We start from the raw sequence: 6995 nt of genomic DNA on the forward strand, positions 1-6995 counted from the left end.
TTCTGCAAGAGACCTCCCAGGAGCAGAAATTAGATCCACAGTTTCCACACCTAGAGTTTGTTTGATACAGAAAAGGACATTTGGATCAAATGACACAGCTTAGTGCCGTGGGAAGCAATGGTTGGGCATTGACAGACCTGGTGTCAGCCCACATCTGTCTCTCATTCTAAGAGCCTCTGGCAAGCCCCCAGACCCTTTGGAACTTAGATTTTGTCTGCTGATCTGTGACCTGAGACATTTGTGTCCAGTTATCTGGAAGTAATTTTTCCAGCTCAGGCAATCTACAGCTATATCTTTTTATGGCCTGAGTTAAATTCATCCTTCCTTCCTTCCTTCCTTCCTTCCTTCCTTCCTTCCTTCCTTCCTTCCTTCCTTCCTTCCTTCTTTCTTTCTTTCTTTCTTTCTTTCTTTCTTTCTTTCTTTCTTTCTTTCTTTCTTTCTTTCTTTCTTTCTTTCTTATTTAGATTGTCCAGCTTCTAGCGCCTGGAATCCAGAGGAACTGGTGACCTGATGGTGTGCTAGGCTAAATACAAAGTTCTATTAGACTAATCTCTAATCCCAGACGCTACCTATCTAGGCCGATCTCTACATCTGGAGGTAGACAGGGTTCTCAGACAGGGTTTTCCATATATCCATCACCATGACACCTACTTTGGGTTTCAAATATGAGTTTTTCTACCCAAGAGATCACTATTAATTGAAAAAAGGGAAAATACAAAATATGGTCATTAAATCTCTCAGTCTCAGCTTCCTCATTTATAAAGGTCTGTAAAAACAACTACATCACTAGCTTGTGAGTTTAAATAAGAAATTTTATAGTACCTAGATATATATTTCGAATTTATCTGGCATATATTTCACATTTATCACTTACAGTTTTCCCTGTTTGCTGATATTGCTCTGGGCCTAGACTAGGCCACCATCTCACCTGGCTTCTAAAATAAAACTCTCGCTACTATGTCTCAAATATTTTGTCTGCAATTTCATTCTTCTCAATAGTCAGAGTAATATTTTGAACATAAATTAGTTCATATTTCTCCCTTGATCAAAAACTCTTTAAGATTTCCCACTGAGAGAAAACCTCAAATCTCTCCCAACAGGCGTGGTCCTTATGACCCAACTCTTGCCCCCTCTCTGTGGCCCCACTCTTGCCATTGTCTGTGCTTAAGCACACACTGGTCTCTGCCTCACTATGACTTGGATTCTGGTCTCAACTTAAATATCACTTCCTCAAAAAGACTTTCTTGGACTCAGGAGTAATTTTCTCTCAAAGATCTCCCTGTCCCATTTATTCCCTCTCCCAGTGATCTCATAATAGTCCAGAATTTACACAATTTATACTGAATCCTTTATATTCACTGCTACCCTCCCCCATATGTATATATGTATGTGTGTATATATATATATATATATATATATATATATATATGCAGTTTAATGGTAGAGATCTAACCTGTTTTACTCTATAACTTTTTAGTTTATACATAGCACAATCTGAAGATGTGGTTCTTAGGGAATATTGATTAACAACTGAGTGGTGGAAGCTTAATTGGTTTAGTTTTCTTTCTCCTTCCTTTATTAATGAATAATTTCTATCTAACACAAATACCATTTCATGGGTCAGGAGCTAGCTATTTGATATGGGTGTAACACTGGGAACTGAGTTTTGGATTTAAACCCCTGCTCTGACAGTTCTGCTGTGTGATCCCGGACAACTTCCTTAAATTTTCTAAACTCTGGTTTCTTATTCCTTTAATCCGAAGTTTAGTGTCAATTCAGAACCCTAATATGGAGGTGCAATGACAGTGTGTGGGATGCGTTTTTATTGTAAATGACTATGGTCATTCTGAGCACTTCTAGCTCTAGGGTATAACGCTTTTGTTTCACAGAAGACAATGTGTTAGCATACCTGGGCACCATGTCTCTAGGCCTCTTTTTTTTTCTCAACAATAGATTTACTAGCCCTTCCATACTCACCATACAAGGCCATTAGGGAGCTTACACATCTTGCATGGACAAAACTTTGTAAGTTGGAAAGGGCTGTATGTAAAAAGCTGTTTTTATTAATCCCTGGCTCACCTCCCAAGGAGACTCTGAGTAAATAAGATAAAGTTGGAGTAACATTCCAAGTGATTAAAGCCAAGGAGAGAGCTTTGGACTGGAAGCCAAGTTCAGACCTGACTCTCTCATGGGGCCAAGTCTCTGTTTAATTCCCAGCTAAAGACTACGCCTCGGGGAGTAGAGTGAGAGGAAAGAAAAATCCCAAAACAAGACAGGGCTTATTTGTCTGCTCTGTGTCTGCCCATCCAGAAAGAAGCACTTGGCAGGTCTTTTCCTAGGCCCAATTCTCTTGACTCCTCCTCCTGGGCCAGGTGCACAGACTCACTAGAAGCCTCAAAGAGAAGGGCATTTTTATTAGCTAGTCTGGTTACAGTCTGGCTTCACATCTCTTCACTACCTGTCCTTACCCTGGAATGTCATGGAAAACAAAATTCCCTGGATATCCAGGGAGGTAGTGTTAACGTGCAGAGGAACAGCTTGTGATCTGATAGGACCATCCATTCACTTGGGCAAGCGTCAAGCACAAAACATGTAAGATGATAAAGAGATGCTAGATTCTAGGATTTTTGTTACCATTTTCAGCTACTGCTGGTAAATGTTTAACCACTGACTTTTCTAGGATAGTTCTGATATAAGTGTTGGTTGATATTTTAGTATAAGTAACATGAAAATGAAACAACATAGGCATCTATTGAAATCTTGACTTATCTATGAACCATACAAATGGTTTGGTGAAAATATTTGTTTTCCAACTGTAAAACTATTTTCTTGAGAGTGCGCATGTGTGAGCACGTGTGCATGTGTATGATATGTGTGCATGTGTGAGCACGCGTGCATGTGTATGATGTATGTGCATGTGTGAGCACGCGTGCATGTGTATGATATGTGTGCATGTGTGAGCACGCGTGCATGTGTATGATATGTGTGCATGTGTGAGCACGCGTGCATGTGTATGATATGTGTGCATGTGTGAGCACGCGTGCATGTGCATGATATGTGTGCATGTGTGAGCACGCGTGCATGTGTATGATATGTGTGCATGTGTGAGCACGCGTGCATGTGTATGATATGTGTGCATGTGTGAGCACGCGTGCATGTGTATGATATGTGTGCATGTGTGAGCACGTGTGCATGTGTATGATATGTGTGCATGTGTGAGCACGTGTGCATGTGTATGATATGTGTGCATGTGTGAGCACGTGTGCATGTGTATGATGTATGTGCTGAGTACGGGTGTTCATCTGCCAAGGTTTGGGGATGTAGAGGTCAGAGAACAACCTTGGGTGTTAGTCCTTACTTTACCTTGGTTTGAGACAGGCCCTTTGCAGCTCACTGCTGTGGAAGGGCTAACTGATCCACCAGTTTCCGTCGATTCTCTTATTTCTCTGCCTCTCGTCTCCCTGTAGGCATTATCCTGCATCTGGCTTCCCATGGGCTGCAGGGCGTCAGGCTTGTGTGACAAGCACTTTACCCACTTGAACCTTCTTTTTCTATGACATTTTCATAATGTAATAGCAGTATACACAAAACAATATTTATTCTATCACTTAATCTATGTCTAGGTGATCAATGAAACAAACCCCAATATGTAGCAAGCATTTGCTAGTACCAATTTCATTACGGTTTTAATTCTGGAAGTCATTTTTATGTATTTTTGGTTGCTATAAACTTTTGTTATCACAGAAAAACATTTCGTAATTCAAGGTAAAAATAATTTACATCCCTGGTCCTTCCAGGAATTTTATAGTTTTAATACGTAAGTCTTTGATCCATTTTGAGTCTGTTTTTGGTGGATGTCCAATATCACTATTTTGCCTGTAGAAACACAATTGTCCTGGCTCCAGTTGTTGAGAGGACTGTTCTTTTCCCATTAATATCATACACCATAATTGAAAATATTCAACTCAAAACATTAAAACTGAAATATTTGATTTCTCTTTTAGAAAACGACTGGCAGTAATTTGAACATTGATTACTTTTTGTGTAACTTATAGTAAGAATAGGCAACCGCTCTATACTAAGTACATACTTCTATTTCTAAGCTTGGGTTTATTTCCCGCGTGTTGTTCTCTTTATACTTTCAATGTCGTGACATGAAATACATCTTAGAATTGTTCTGATGGAACCTTTTTTTTTTTTTTCTAGTCTCACTTTCTCTAGGACTCATTCATGCTTTTTGTCACAATTTTGTCACTTAGATCAGTAAGTTTGTCTTCACTAAGTTCCTCTGGCTAACGTGTATAGTCTTCCAAAGGGAAGCAGTAGCAGTGTCAAAATTCCTATACTCAACTTTATTTTATTCTTATTAACTTTATTCTTATTTCTGTATTTTTTAAATTCTTATTCTCTTGTGCATGCCATAGTACATGTGTGGAGGTCAGAGAACACCTTTGTAGAGCTGTTTCTCTCCTTTCACCTTTATGTGGGTTCTAGGAATTGGACTCAGGATTTCTGGGTTCTGCCCGATGAGCTCCTATTTCTCCTGTAATAGCTTTACATTAAAGTTTAAATTTGGGTCTGACCATCGTTTGTTCTCTGCTTCATTTCACTTTTTTTTTAAAAAGATTTATTTATTTATATGTAAGTACACTGCAGCTGTCTTCAGACACTCCAAAAGAGGGTGTCAGATCTCATTACTGATGGTTGTGAGCTACCATGTGGTGGCTGGGATTTGAACTCCCGGAAGAGCAGTCTGGAAGAGCAGTCGGGTGATCTTACCCACTGAGCCATCTCACCAGCTCCCATTTCACTTTTTAATTTCTGCAAAATGGTATGTTATACTACTGGTAGAAAACAAGGCAACACAAGACCTGCTTTGCCGTCTCTAATAGCAGCTGTGCAATGATTGATGCCTGATAGCATAACATGAGGTGTCTCGTGACCAGTCACAGTGTGCTTCTTTGACTTCCTTAGTGAATTCTAAAGAGCAAGCAGCGATGCCTATCCTATGCTTTTGTGTCTGCCTTTAACTAATATATGGTGAGAAATGGAATTTGAATTATGTTGCCGGAGGATTGATGTTAAACTAAACTGTGGACACTAAAATTCATTCATCTCACAACTGCACAAAGCAAGCACAATCTGCATTTAGTACCTTTCTTCATATACTTTAGTTGTATGTTTATACAATTTAAGGTTCCTAAAATATAACTTTTTTAAATGGCCACCAGGTGTTGTAGTATATGCCAGGAATCCCAGTGTTTGGAAGGTATAGGCAGAAGAATTAGTAGTAGTTCAAGACTAGAAAGCCTCAGCTACAAATTGAGTTCAATGCCAGCCTGGGCTACATGAAATCCTATCTAAAACAGAAAAAAAAAAAAAAAAGGAAGCCGGGTGGTGGTGGCACATGCCTTTAATCCCAGCACTCGGGAGGCAGAGAGGCAGGCAGATTTCTGAGTTCAAGGCCAGCCTGGTCTACAAAGTGAGTTCCAGGGCAGCCAGGGCTATACAGAGAAACCCTGTCTCAAAAAACCAAAAACCAAAACCAAACAACCCACCAAAGGAGCAGGAAACATTGCTCAGTGGCTAAGAGCACTTGCTGCTCGTGTAGAGGTCTGCATTTGATTCTCATATCGTGGTTTATAACCATCTGTAATTTCAGTGCCAGGGGATCCAATGCCCTCTTCTTCTGACTTCATTAGGCATGAGATACACATGTGTTACATATACATACATATATACAGACAGACAGACAGACAAAACACTCATATACATAAAATAATTAAAAAATCTAAAATTCTGAAGAGTTGGTGGATAGGAATGCAATTTGATTTAGCTTCGTGAATATCTTATGATAAACAATCACTGAATAAGATACAACATTTTAAATCTCTCTATAGCAGTGTATTTCAACCTGTGGGTCATGACCCTTTTGGGGGTAGAATGACCCCTTCACAGGGTTCGCCTAAGGCCATTGGAAAACACAGATAATTATATTACATACAATTCATGACAGATCTGTTGTATTACCCTGCACACCATACTATCCACAATACTGTGCTATCTTTTTACATGTGAGTAGTGAAGAATAGGCTGGTGGGCTAAAGGAGTCCTGACTGAACTGGATATGCAGAAGTGAAACTCATAGACTCAATAACAACCTCTTCCACTGACCAATCCATCTTTGCATCATTAGAACTTCTATTTCCAGTCTCTTTCCTCATTGCACCATACATGCCATACCGTTTCCCACGCAACTTTCTCCTTTCTCCCTCCCTCCCTCCCTCCCTCCCTCCCTCCCTCCCTCCCTCCCTCCCTCCCTCCCTCCCTCCCTCCCTCTCTTCTTCTTTCCCTCCTTCCTTCCTTCCTTCCTTCCTTCCTTCCTTCCTTCCTTCCTTCCTTCCTTCCTTCCCTTTCCCTTCCTCTCTCTCTCTCTCTCTCTCTCTCTCTCTCTCTCTCTCTCTCTCTCTCTCTCTCTCTCTCTCTCCAAGACTGGGTTTCTCTGTGTAGCCCTGGCTGTCATGGAACTCGATCTGTAGACCAGGCTGGACTCTCTACCTGCCTCTGCCTCCCAAGTGCTGTGATTAAAGGTATGCACTACCACTGCCTGGCTTAAAACTCTTTTAAAATTTTTATTTATGGGGCTGGTGAGATGGCTCAGAGGGTAAGAGCACCCGACTGCTCTTCCGAAGGTCCAGAGTTCAAATCCCAGCAACCACATGGTGGCTCACAACCATCCGTAACGAGATCTGGTGCCCTCTTCTGGAGTGTACTTACATATAATAAATAAATAAATCAAAAAATTTTTTTATTTATTTTTACTTAATATGCACTGGTGTTTTACCTGTAGGCATGCGTGAGGGAGGGTGCCAGATCTCCTGGAACTGGAGTTAGAAACAGTTGTGGGCTACCATTTGCATGCTGAGACTTGAACCTGAGCCCCCTGGAAAAGCAGCCAGTTCTCTTTAAACACTGAGCCATCTCTCCAGTCACAT

This window comes from Mus caroli, unplaced genomic scaffold (assembly GCF_978045245.1).
Source record: "Mus caroli unplaced genomic scaffold, Mus_caroli_1 scaffold_6, whole genome shotgun sequence".
Classification (NCBI taxonomy): Eukaryota; Metazoa; Chordata; class Mammalia; order Rodentia; family Muridae; genus Mus; species Mus caroli.